At 40.8% G+C, this 14,651-nt stretch overlaps 1 protein-coding gene across 1 annotated transcript in view; it reads left to right on the top strand.

The window, feature by feature from the left end:
- Positions 1–14,651, top strand: part of RTN1 (reticulon 1) — a 648,513-nt gene that overhangs the window by 130,045 nt on the left and 503,817 nt on the right. The gene's annotated exons all lie outside the window — the stretch shown is intronic.

Below are 14,651 nucleotides of genomic sequence, written 5' to 3'. Positions count from 1 at the left end.
GGCAACCCTGCCATGCGACAGATCCTCACCCAGTCCTACAGAGCTTGCAGAAGTGATGGATATATGATGTTACAACGCGGACTTTTACTCCGCATACCGTTACAACGCGGTTTTTACAACGCGGATACTGTAACAACGCATGTATTTACAACGCATTTTTTTACAACGCAGGTACCTTTACAACGCAGACCATTACAACGTAAGTATTGGTAAGTATATGTTAATATTAATAATATAATAGTAACTTAATTTTAAAAATATAATATAATGTAATTTTAAATAATTTAATTTCCGTTAATTATTTTAAATTTAAATTAATATTACTTTATTTTTACCATGTACCCCTGTACCCCAGAAACTGAAAACTGACCCTAAACCCCAAAAATAAATTAAAGTAATTTTATGAAATATAATTTAAATTAATTATTGAAAATTAAAAAATATATAACTTTATTTTTACCCTGTACCCCTGTACCCCAAAAACTCAAAACTGACCCTCAACCCCAAAAATAATGCAATGTAATTTAATTTAATTAATTTACTATTAAATAATTTAATTTAAAATTAAATTTAATTTATTTTTACCCTGTACACCAAAAACTGAAAACTGACCCTGAACCCTAAAAATACCCCTTTACCCAAAAACTAAAAACTGACCCTGAACCCTAAAAATACCCCTTTCCCCAAAAACTAAAAACTGACCCTGAACCCTAAAAATACCCCTTTCCCCAAAAACTAAAAACTGACCCTGAACCCTAAAAATACCCCTTTCCCCAAAAACTAAAAACTGACCCTGAACCCTAAAAATACCCCTTTCCCCAAAAACTAAAAACTGACCCTGAACCCTAAAAATACCCCTTTACCCAAAAACTGAAAACTGACCCTGAACACTAAAAATACCCCTTTACCCAAAAACTGAAAACTGACCCTGAACCCTAAAAATACCCCTTTACCCAAAAACTGAAAACTGACCCTGAACCCTAAAAATACCCCTTTACCCCAAAACTGAAAACTGACCCTGAACCCTAAAAATACCCCTTTACCCAAAAACTAAAAACTGTCCCTGAACCCTAAAAATACCCCTTTCCCCAAAAACTAAAAACTGACCCTGAACCCTAAAAATACCCATTTACCCCAAACATATAACATTTAAAAAATAACTATATACTTACCAATACTTACGTTGTAATGGTATGCGTTGTAAAGGTACCTGCGTTGTAAAAAAATGCGTTGTAAAAACATGAGTTGTAACAGTATCCGCGTTGTAATGGATGCGTTGTAACAGTAGTGCGTTGTAAAAAATGCGTTGTAACAGGTGCACACCGAAGTGATCCTTGCATGTGAAGTATTTATTTCATTGCCAACCTACCAATGGTAATGTTGTGATCAGATAGATAGGCAGACAGACAGGTGGGCGGGCAGATGGACGGACGGACAGACAGATACACAGACAGATAGATTGTCTGTACTCCTGTATCATCCACTCTAGCCACAGCGTAACCCTTTAGAAGCAGCCCATAGGCTTCTGAAGCTCACTGTATCTACACCAATCCTGACGGTGTCATACCGCTGACCGATGCAGAGACTTTGAGGGATCAGAGCGCTTCTTTGGTCTGAGTAGTCCTCGGGCCTGGACGCACTAAAGGTAACATGCTGTCAGAGCTGCCTTAAATACCCCACGAACGCCCTAGGTTTCTGGTGGGTTTTTGGACTGCTACCTTGTAGCTGTCAAGAAGAGCTGGCATGGTAGGTCAACAGTAGATCTGAGTCAGTCAAAGGAGATGGGTGATGAGTGAATGACTTAACTAATGAATTAAACATGTATTGAGCACATATATACATTAAGAAAAAGTGTCCTGGTGCTACTGGGCATGTCAAATGTAACAACTCTCAGACTACCATTAAATTATGAGGTTAAATAGGTATGTTGTTAGTTGTTTCCTAAAGCAGTTGTAGTTTGATTGAGGTCATAGGGACAAGGTCATGAAATGTCATGCCCTGCATGTCAGAACTGCCAAAAAACAGCCTCTGCTGTGTTTTTTTTTATATATGGGGGTTGATGTCAAGAATTGTGAATTCGAGCATAGTGAATGCAGAGAAGAAAAACAAGTAAACAGGGGGGAGATGTACATGTCAGATATCACCTTATAAATAGCTCTATGACAGCGGCACAGTGCTTTCAATTGGCCTCTTTGTGTAATGAGCTATCACTGCAGTTGCTGAAGATGTCCTGAGCTCGGAGAGATCTTTTCAGTCCAGAACTGTTCATGCTTCTGCATTTTGTTTTGCCTGCAATTTGTTATTGGTATTTTGAGAGGTGAGTTAATAGTGGGTTTCAATAATCACGTCTGGAAATGACCAGAGCCTGAATCCTATTTTTTTCCTGAAGAAGAGAGAGGAAAAGGAAAGATTGTCCTCATGACCCTTAGCAAAGGGAAGCAATTAGTACCAAGGGTCATCTTGTGCTCCTCAAAGTAAAGGTTGGATTAAAAACAATCCCAATCTTCCAGTTTGTTTCAAAGGGCTGAAAAAGGTTCAAGTGATTCTGGCCACAAGTCGTTTGTCTATGCATCAGGGTTACCACAAATGGCCACCTTAGTTTTGTTGTTATTTAATATTGAAGAGTTGACTTTTGTCCTTTCTGCTACTTTTTTGAAAGTATAAGGAATATTGTTGGGGTGATATCTTTGGATTTCTGCCCATCCAGAGGGTGAGTTGGGTGCCATCAGCATAGGCATAGAATCTGAAAACAAAAGAACCTGTATCTCTGGCTATTGTCACCACCTTTACATTCAAAAGTGTGAAGCTGAGGGCTGATCACTGCGGAATTCCAGTAAAAATAGGCTTAACTGAGGTTCAGAAGTTGGCGAGTCACACTGTTTGGGTGCCATCCTTCAAGAAAGAGGTGAACCATTTATGCACATTGTCACAAACCCCAAGATTAGCCCAGTAATCCAATAGGATGGCTTTCAAGGTGGTATCAAAGGCAACCAATCACCTCTATCATCCATAATGAGACATATGTTATTGGTCGCTTTTCCCAAAACAGTGGAAGTCGCTCATGGACTCTTGGCCGCTTGAGCTGCAGAGCAGTATTTGGCCCTTCTAGGCCCCATACTGTGATCTCTGTGGGATGGTGTGGTGGGTTGCCACTTTTGGGCTCTTTGACACAGGACAGCAGGTGTTCCAGAGGTAATGCACTGACAAAGCAAGGAGGGCACTATCACCTTGTGCAATGCTTCTTAGTTTCCAAACCAAATCTCAGAGTCTGCCATACCAGCAAATGTGACTCCAGAAAAGCCTAGTGTAGTGCCCAGCCAACATTGGTCCAGTGTAATCCTAGTATGAATGCCAGTGGCCACCTTGGAAGTAAAAATGGCTGCCCACCAATTTTAGCTATTACCAAACAAACGAGGGCTTGGAACAGCAGAGGTGTGGGATGTGATGCTACTAGACGACTGTCTAGATTGCCTCGCTCCTGACAACATGGGGGCAGGTAACACTGGTGCCAGCTTCCTGGCAATGGGCACTTTTCCCTAGTGAATATATGTCTGGACGCCCTTAACTTACTGTTTGTTTTATGACCTGGTATACTTTACACAAACTACCTCAAAATAGTTAGTTCCTTCTTGTTAGTAACACACACCTTTAAATTTGACCTCAGCAAAAAGTGACCTAATGAAAATAAGGTGCCTATCTATTTGTAAATGTTCTTTTGTAGAAATCTCTATGATACGCAGTGGCTCTCGTCCCCACGCTCTACATCCCCCTGTCTTTCAGAGATGATCCTGTCATGTGACAGCAGTACTGCCAGATTACCCCGTGTCAAGAGACAACTTCAACCAGAAAGAGATTTATAGCTAGCTGCACTCTGCCTTCTGGGTCTTGAAGAAGATTTACTCTTTTATTTAAGACCCAAAATGGATCACCAAGTATAGCAATTTAACTCTAGACTCTCAAGGTAGTGAAGTTGAGCAGTCCAAGCCTTACTCATGGAGGTGGTGTGGAGGTGGTGTGGGCTTTGAGACAGAGCTCAATAAGCTTCAGATAATGATCAATCAATTAGTGTCCAGCCAGACGCACACACAGGATAGCATTCAGATTCCCCCCTGCCCAGTGGGTATGCAGTCTTTCTCACTTTGTTAAGGATACAGTGCCAGAGTACCTGACCGTCGCTGCAGAGTTCATAAAGACCATTCAGCTTTCCATGTCCGGGATCATTAATGGTCGGCAGAAGCCGGGATCACTCCAGGTTGTATGCATCCTACACCACCCACTGAGCAGGGATTTGATGGTCCTGGATGCGACCCAACTGACAGGGGTTCCGTGTCAAGAGACATCTTCAAGTAAGTTACATTAGCACCACTACCATTCAGCAGGAGGTATGCCAGTGATATGTGTGCTCACGGTTTTGAAGGTCTTGTCGCATGGTTCTTCCTAGAGCCTAATTACAGAATACCCTTGAATAAGCAGGGGGCTAACTAAGGTCGCAAAAGTGACATTCCTATTTGGTGTTGACATTTTCTTGTCACTTAAAGTTTCTTGTTAGTCTGTAGATGGAAGTTGTGGGTCCCTAGTATTTTGGAAAATTCTTCTTACTAGATCATGTAGTGGAACTCGCTTTGAAATCCGTGAAAGCCTCAGCCACTGGTATTGATGTCATTTGTAACAAAATGAATGATTCATTGGGGCCAATGGTAGTTCACCACAAGGAATAAGGTCCCTAACCTTTTAGGTCGAGTCAAAGGTTTCAGTAATTTAATCTTGAGCTTAACCCGTAGTGTCTATGGCACAGAGCAGACAGGCTTAACTTAAAGAAAGTATGTAAATAATTTAGAAGTACCAACACAGTTAAAAGTAAAAAAACAGCACAATAAAGATCCCACACCAAATTTTTAAAAAATAAAGTAAAATTGAATAAGCAAAATGACTAAAAAAATCAATAATGGAATCAGGAATAATAGTTTCAAAAGATTTAAGGACAAATAGTAGCACTAAGAAGCATTAAGCACAAAAAGTAGTCCATGGTTGCGGAAACCGGGACCTAGGCATGATTTCAGGGTGACCGCATTGGGATGCAGGTCGGATACACCTACCAGATTAATCCTCATCGGAGATTTTATCTTTGGACTTAGACTCTAAAATGTAAATCAAAATTCCTCAGCTGTGCAAGGAAGCACAGTATATCCAACAAAGTTCTCTCAAAGTCATATAGGCATTGGAAGAGATCTTGCTGAACCTGTTAGTTTGATGGGAAAAGACGAGAGAGGCCTGAGAAGTTCTCCCATTGGCTGGATACTTTTGGAGACTTCTCCAGGTCAGGTTTAGACCATGGAGGATGGTCTTTACTCCATCAGGGTGAAGGAGTGAAATACTCTGTCGCCGTCAAGGAGTGCCCATCCTTCAAATCCAATTACTTCCACAACAAGATCTCCAATATCTACAAGAACTTTGAACCCCAACCCGAGCCCACTGATTTCCTCAACCTACACACCCTAACCACAACCTGCCAAGAAGCCTGAATAACCACCTGGAACCCACTCACCACTCAGGAAACTGCCGCCTTTATGAACTCCATCCACTCAGGAGCACCAAATAGCCCCTGCCCACACCACATCTTCAACATCGTAAAAGACAAATTGAGCTACAAACTCCCCGCCCTGCTCAACACCTCAATAACCATGGCCCCATTCCCAGAAAACTGGACACACACTGAGACCATACCCTTACTCAAGAAACAATCTTGGCATTGCAGCGTGCGCAATGTAATTAGTTTTATTTATTTATCTCTTTACTTACCTCCGTTCAGCCGTATTCTGGAGATTACTACCCCCTGCCCTGCCCCTCCCCCGCCCACCGCCCCGCAGCACTCCATCTAGGAGCCGCTACTGAATATTATGCTTGTATATTGTGGCGGGCAGGAGGGATGTCCACAGACGGTGGAATAGGGAAAATAAAATAAATCCTATTCCGTCGTCTGTCGACATCCCCCCTGCTCCCCCACCGTGTTTACCTGCAGGAGCGAGACTGTAATATGCCTGGATTAAATATAGTGCAAGCATATAAATATGCCACATCAGAATTCTTTGGATCCTGAAGTACATATACATGTAGAATCAAAAGCCTATATATGTTTCAGTGTACATAAATAAATGAATTAAACTGAAAATACCTCTCTTCAATGGATGCTGAGCTTTCAAAGCTCACCTTTAATTCTTACCCGACAGTGCAGCACACCAACAATTGTGGAAGTCCCTGGAGTCTCTTTAGTGTACATCTAAGTGTAACTCATAAGTGTTTAACAGTAAAAAGTGGAGATTTACACCTAGGTGTAAGAGTAGATCTGCATGTGTTTAGATCCACACCTTCAAATTTACCTTTATGAATCAGACCCGAAATGAATAATATATATATTATGTATATTTCTATACCTCACTTTAGGTCTAGTCATATTTTTTGGGGTAAACTAGATCAATAGCGGAGAGAAAATGTCTGTTTCCTTCTGACACTGATTCTCCACACTTCATTTTTCGTATGATTTCACTCTATCCTCTGCACACCACTTGTCTTCAGTTCTGAGTCCGTAATCAGAAATTATGTTAGAATAACCTATTTGCTTTCAATGTTGCTAATTTCTTCACTTCTGAAATCAACAATCTTTGTTACACTTTTCTTTTCTGTAGCTTATCACCCTTCACGATGTTTTACTTCTACACAATTATCTTTATTGAACATGGCCAGCATTTTCTGAATATTTAACAAAATGAATGACGTTGCATATACTGAGATAGAAGATGGTCTGGAAAACGAAAAATCTAAAGTCAGATATTTGAAATTTTTAGTTATACTAATCTTATTACTAATATTTTTAATGAACTCTATATGTAAAGCCTTGAATCACAGTGAAAACATGGTATATACGACTTTTCACATTGTCCTTGTTATCAAAATGCTAATAATATCATTGTGAATTAAAGCAAAGATTATATTTAGCAAATATTCTGATATGCATAGTTTGAAATTTTATTCTGATGGATTACAAGCTTAATTTTCAAACTTGAGCAAAATGACCTTTTCACCTTGGACGTACAAAAAAACCTACTTCTATTTGATATCTGTCACCTGTTTTTCCCACTTGCTCAAACTTGCTAAATACTCTTTCGTTTTGGTTCTCCCATCATAGCTCAAAAGTATAATTTCCTGTAGAAACAAATTAGCAATTAAACCATTTAAATGATCAGACAAGAAAAAAGCTGCCTGCAACTGGATCTGCAATCATCTGCATTATCATATCAATTAATTTGACTAAAAGCATTAGGAGAAGAAGTATTGGTCACATAATAACACTTTTTAGACAGTGGTGGTAACCAAGCGCTTGTTGTTAGGCTTTCAAAATGATGAAAAAAATGTTAATAAAGCATTAGATTCCTTTCTTTGCTAAGTAATCATGGAATGAGCTGGTAAGGACATATTTTTGTCTGTGCACTTCTGCTCTCCTACTGAGATGTTACTGCCAAGTGATTCGCGTTGGGGTAGGGCAAATTCTGATATGCATATGGTTGATCCCTGTCTGGATTGGCCAGTGATCAAACAAATAATGGACAGAAATGTTTTCCAAAGTAATTGAAGTGGCTGAGATGAGTTACACCAGTCAGTCAGTCAATTCAGCTTTATTCAGCCTAAAATAAATCATAAAAGGACACAATAAACCAACATAGAATAAAATTATATCTTCAGTAAAAAGCAATTAATCTGGTGAGAACATAGACAGCATTAAAAAACAATTTGCATAATTTATACACACAGCTACTCCATAGCTCTTTCTGACAGTCGGTGCGCTTCTGATGAATTCAATGTTGCCACACAAATCCTAGGGAAACTCAATTGCTGCAGGAACACTAATGCTGATTTATGCTGTCTGATATTAGCTTCATTTAGAATAGATACTAGAGAGCGCTTTCCGAATGGTCCCATAAAGTACACAGAAGAGTATAGAATGGACCGTACTTTGTTCTGTGACATTGTCATGGGGATATTTTGGTAAGTCGGTAAACCACGTGCCTTGGATGGGGAATGGCAATAAAAAATTGATCATGTTAAAACGAAACGGAGTTTAAAAGAATCTAACCTGAGGGTTAGTAATAAAACAGAGATACATTCTAGCCCTGATGTCAATTGGATTAATTGATAGAAGCTTCCACACTTTGTAATATCAAATTTACTCATATGGTTCTCTTGTTGGCGATTAAAAACAAACGCATCCTTCGCCATGCCTTTAGATTCTCTCCCTTGATATTCAGGATTTTAAAAAAGCTCTGGTACATGAGTGCTAGCCTGCCTCTTAACCATTTTTATAACCAGACTTAAAAACAGCAATATATGTGCCAATGATGTAAATGTGGTTACGTTTATTTGCTTAATGGTAAGCAGCCAGAGCTAAGAGGGGTGGGCCAACCCAGCCTCCTCTCGGCTCTGACGGGCACAGATGGGTCTGCTCTTGGTCCGGTCTTTACCCGTCCCATGCACATTCCGCACTGCGGAAAACATTAGAGCTGGTCATTAAGAAGTTTAGGGACTGTCCTCAGTGTATCCCACGAAACATATTGCGACGCTGCAGACGTACCACAAAAAGTCAGCGTTTAAAACTCATTATAGCACAATAATAAGATTGGAAACATGTTAATATACGCAAGAGACAATCTAATGGAAGTCACAGCGCATAAAGTGCTGATGAGAAGTATGGCTGCTTGAATAAGATGTACAGTTCATTACACTCAATATTGAAGTGCAAGAATCCTAATAAACACAGAATATATACAAAAGACAGTCTAAGAGGTCACATGAGGTCACAGTATTTAAAGTGCAAATGTAATGTATAACTGCATGAAATAATTTACTATTTACTACGGCTCAATAATAATGTGCAAAAGTGCTGATGCACACAATCATGTATGATCAAAACACATTTAAGAAACATTTTTTAAAGTTTTTTAAAAATCCACAAACCTTTGCTGTTGGAGGGGGCAAATAAACAGTGACGAGCCACGCCTGCCGAATATATATTATATTTCAAAAAGAGAGGGTCTCAAAAAGTGGCGATGTACAAAGTGAAAATATGGGCACACAAAAACCGCATGATTTTGATTTGAACATGATTGAAACAGAGTTCACAGAGTCTCTTTCCCTTCGGTATGCCTTCCCATTCTTCTGTGGTCACCCGCAGAGGAATCAGGTTTAACCTTAGGAGCAAGATAATTCTCTGAACACCATGTGGGAGGTTCCACGTGAGGAAGGGTTGAGGACTTTTACATATACTACTTTCTATTACAATCTTATTCCTCACATGCTGTGTACAGAGCAAAATATCCCTTTTCATGCTCACTTTATACAGACTTTTTTTTAATAAGGTTTAAAATATGTTTTGGGTATAGAACATTCTCATTTTGAAGAATCTCAAGCATTTCCATTGCTTTTGTACCGGAGTAATAAAATGCACTTTTCTCTCTCATAGTGTGGAAGAATTCCTGCTTTAGCACAGCTCGTATCAAACCCCATTTCACTCCGAGTAGGTTGTTCCCCCACCTCAAATCTGCCTCCATAAAAAGCACAACTGTGGAAGTGAATTCAAATTGGAGCCGAAGAACGAATGGGGAAACCAAAGAAATCATATGACAAGTTTGACGGCAAATGCGCCTCTCTGCAATGTCAAACAAGGCATTCACAGGCATAGCTCAATGTCAAACAAGGCATTCACAGGCATAGCTCAATGTCAAACAAGGCATTTGCAGGCATAGCTCAAAGTCAAACAAGGCATTCGCAGGCATAGCTCAAAGTGGGCGGACGTTTTGCCTTGTAAATCAGTAGAACATGTGCAAATACAACATCGCGGACTAAAGTGACGGCACTTCAATCAAGGTTCCAAACAAATATAAGGTCCTGTGCACTGCTTATCTGGTACCTGCCATTGTTTAATACCACTGCCCAGCAGACTTGAAAGAGCAACAATTGGAAAGGTGCACCAAGGAAAGATTGTAGTCCATAGGAGCCCAAAATAGTTTTCCAATTATAATAAATGTCTATGAATTACATTTATATGAGCCCTGATGAAGTTCAATAAGTAATTTGAACGAAACGCGCTGGCTGGATGTTCTTTATACGGATATAGAGGGAATACAATTATAATTGGAAAATACATTTTGTACTCCTATGAACTATAATCTTTCCTTGGTGCACCTTTCCAATTGTTGCTAGGACATGTGCAAAGTGTCTTTTTTCTGCAGCTCTCATACAATCCATAAATGGTTGAGGCCTGGTACAGAGCCTTACTTTTATGATCACTATTACTATAATTACCTGAAAAAAACTCTACCCAGGTAAGAGTAAAGTGCACTCTTTCCATCTGTGCTCTCCCCAAAACCAATTCACATTTTGCCTAATTCTAACACCTTTCTTTCTAAAGGTCAGGACTTTAGTCCTTGAGTTATTTATTTCTATATAGTGCTGCTATGCATAGTCTTCCATAGCACTAAGGAGCCTTTGGAGTCCAACTGGAGTTCTGACTACTGTCATTTAAGGTGCAAGATTGGCCTATGACTGATTCCGCCTCGGCCCATTAGGTCTTTCAGAGAGGATCCGAACATGTTACTGACTTTGCCCAGTAGCTAGTCTTTCTGTCACTAGACTGACAAGTGTCTGAATTAGAGCAGTCCAACCAGTCAGAGGCAACCCTGCCATGCGACAGATCCTCACCCAGTCCTACAGAGCTTGCAGAAGTGATTCTTGCATGTGAAGTATTTATTTCATTGCCAACCTACCAATGGTAATGTTGTGATCAGATAGATAGGCAGACAGACAGGTGGGCGGGCAGATGGACGGACGGACAGACAGATGCACAGACAGATAGATTGTCTGTACTCCTGTATCATCCACTCTAGCCACAGCGTAACCCTTTAGAAGCAGCACATAGGCTTCTGAAGCTCACAGTATCTACACCAATCCTGACGGTGTCATACCGCTGACCGATGCAGAGACTTTGAGGGATCAGACCGCTTCTTTGGTCTGAATAGTCCCCGGGCCTGGATGCACTATAGGTAACATGCTGTGAGAGCTGCCTTAAATACCCCACAAACGCCCTAAGTTTCTTGTGGGGGTTTTTTGGACTGCTGCCTAGTAGCTGTCAAGAAGAGCTGGCCTGGTAGGTCAACAGTAGATCTGAGACAGTCAAAGGAGATGGGTGATGAGTGAATGACTTAACTAATGAATTAAACATGTATTAAGCACATATATACCTTAAGAAAAAGTGTCCTGGTGCTACTGGGCATGTCAATTGTAACAACTCTCAGACTACCATTAAATTATGAGGTTAAATAGGTATGTTTTTAGTTGTTTCCTAAAGCAGTTGTAGTTTGATTGAGGTCCTAGGGACAAGGTCATGAAATGTCATGCCCTGCATGTCAGAACTGCCAAAAACAGCCTCTGCTGTGTTTTTTTCATATATGGGGGTTGATGTCAAGAATTGTGAATTCGAGCATAGCGAATGCAGAATAGAAAAACAAGTAAACAGGGAGGAGATGTACATGTCAGATTCCACCTTATAAATAGGTCTATGACAGCGGCACCTTGCTTTCAATAGACCTCTTTGTGTAATGAGCTATCACTGCAGTTCCTGAAGATGTCCTGAGCTCGGAGAGATCTTTTCAGTCCAGAACTGTTCATGCTGCTGCTGCATTTTGTTTTGCCTGCAATTTGTTATTGGTATTTTGAGAGGTGAGTTAATAGTGGGTTTCAATAATCACGTATGGAAATGACCAGAACCTGAATCCTATTTTTTTCTGGAGGAAGAGAGAGGAAAAGGAAAGATTGTCCTCATGACCCTTAGCAAAGGGAAGCAATTAGTACCAAGGGTCGTCTTGTGCTCCTCAAAGTAAAGATTGGATTAAAAACAATCCCAATCTTCCAGTTTGTTTCATAGGGCTGAAAAAGGTTCATGTGATTCTGGCCACAAGTCGTTTGTCTATGCATCAGGATTACCAAAAATGGCCACCTTAGTTTTGTTGTTATTTAATATTAAAGAGTTGACTTTTGTCCTTTCTGCTACTTGTTTTTTTAAGTATAAGGAATATTGTTGGGGTGATATCTTTGGATTTCTGCCCATCCAGAGGGTGAGTTGGGTGCCATCAGCATAGGCATAGAATCTGAAAACAAAAGAACCTGTATCTCTGGCTATTGTCACCACCTTTACATTCAAAAGTGTGAAGCTGAGGGCTGATGACTGCGGGATTCCAGTAAAAATAGGCTTAACTGATATTCAGATGTTGGCGAGTCACACTGTTTTGGTGCCATCCTTCAAAAAAGAGGTGAACCATTTATGCACATTGTCACAAACTCCAAGATGAGCCCAGCAATCCAATAGGATGTCTTTCAAGGTGGTATCAAAGGCAACCAATACATCTAATGATAGCAAGGCTGCCAAACCTCTATCATCCATAATGAGACATATGTTATTGGTCGCTTTTCCCAAAACAGTGGAAGTAGCTCATGGACTCTTGGCCGCTTGAGCTGCAGAACAGTATTTGGCCCTCCCAGGCCCCATACTGTGATCTCTGTGGGATGGTGTGGTGGGTTGCCACTTTTGGGCTCTTTGACACAGGACAGCAGGTGTTCCAGAGGTAATGTACTGACAAACCAAGGAGGACACTATCACCTTGTGCAATGCTTCTTAGGTTCCAAACCAAATCTCAGAGTCTGCCATACCAGAAAATGTGACTCCAGAAAAGCCTAGTGTAGTGCCCAGCCAACATTGGTCCAGTGTAATCCTAGTATGAATTCCAGTGGCCATCTTGGAAGTAAAAATGGCTGCCCATCAATCTTAGCTATTACCAAATAAATGAGGGCCTGGAACAGCAGAGGTGTGGAATGTGATGCTACTAGACGACTGTCTAGATTGCCTCACGCCTGACAACATGGGGGCAGGTAACATTGGTGCCAGCTTTCTGGCAATGGGCACTTTCCCCTAGTGAATATATGTCTGGACGCCCTTAACTTACTGTTTGTTTTATGACCTGGTATCCTTTACACAAACTACCTCAAAATAGTTAGTTCCTTCTTGTTAGTAACACACACCTTTAAATTTGACCTCAGCAAAAAATGACATAATGAAAATAAGGTGCCTATCTATTTGTAAATGTTCTTATGTAGAAAGCACTATGATACACAGTGGCTCTCGTCCCCACACTCTACATCCCCCTGTCTTTCAGAGATGATCCTGTCATGTGACAGCAGTGCTGCCAGATTACCCCATGTCAAGAGACAACTTCAGCCAGAAGGAGATTTATAGCTAGCTCCACTCTGCCTTCTGGGTCTTGAAGAAGATTTACTTTTTTCGTTAAGACCCAAAATGGATCACCAAGTACAGCAATTTAGCTCTAGACTTTCAAGGTAGTGAAGTTGAGCAGTCCAAGCCTTACTCGTGGAGGTGGTGTGGGCTTTGAGACAGAGCTCAATAAACTTCAGATAATGATCAATCAATTAGTGTCGAGCCAGACACACACCATGAACTGAGGGCATTTATCTGTAGTACTAATGAGTAAATAACTTCAGATAATTTTGGCACAGTGGACAACAGTATAGTAGATTAGCCCATGGCACTGTTAGGAGAGTCTGAGGGAGAATCTGTAGGGGAAAGGCTACTTGCTGCTCATTGTTGCACACAGGATAGCATTCAGATTCCCCCCTGCCCAGTGGGTATGCAGTCTTTCTCACTTTCTTACGGATACTGTGCCAGAGTACCCGACCGTCGCTGCAGAGTTCATAAAGACCATTCAGCTTTCCATGTCTGGGAGCATTAATGGTCGGCAGAAGCCGGGATCACTCCAGGTTGTGTGCATCCTACACCACCCACTGAGCATGGATTTGATGTTCCTGAATGTGCCCCAACTGACAGGGGTTCCGTGTCAAGAGACATCTTCAAGTAAGTTACAGCTGCACCACTACCATTCAGCAGGAGGTATGCCAGTGATTTGTGTGCTCACGGTTTTGAAGGTCTTTTCGCATGGTTCTTCCTAGAGCCTAATTACAGAATACCCTCCCGAATAAGCAGGGAGCTAACTCAGGTCGCAAAAGTGACATTCCTATTTGGTGTTGACATTTTCTTGTCACTTAAAGTTTCTTCTTAGTCTGTCTGTAAATGGAAGTTGTGGTTCCCTAGTATTTGGGAAAATTCTTGTTACTAGATCATGTAGTGGAACTCACTTTGAAATCCATGAAACCCTCAGCCACTGGTATTGATGTCATTTGTAACAAAATGAATGATTCATTGGGGCCAATGGTAGTTCACCACTAGGAATAAGGTCTCTAACCTTTTAGGTCGAGTCAAAGGTTTCAGTAATTTAATCTTGAGCTTAACCCGTAGTGGCTATGGCACAGAGCAGACAGGCTTAACTTACAGAAAGTGTGTAAATAATTTAGAAGTATCAACACAGTTAAAAGTAAAAAAAACAGCACAATAAAGATCCGACACCAAATTCACAGACGGTGGAATAGGGAAAATTAAATAAATCCTATTCCGTCGTCTGTCGACATCCCCCCTGCTCCCCAACCGTGTTTACCTGCAGGAGCCGAGACTGTATTATGCCTGGATTAAATATAGTGCA

The sequence above is a fragment of the Lissotriton vulgaris genome, chromosome 9, assembly GCF_964263255.1.
Source record: "Lissotriton vulgaris chromosome 9, aLisVul1.2, whole genome shotgun sequence".
In the NCBI taxonomy this organism is placed as follows: domain Eukaryota; kingdom Metazoa; phylum Chordata; class Amphibia; order Caudata; family Salamandridae; genus Lissotriton; species Lissotriton vulgaris.
The sequence above is the reverse complement of the archived record's forward strand: the minus strand, read 5'-3'. Positions and strand labels throughout refer to the sequence as shown.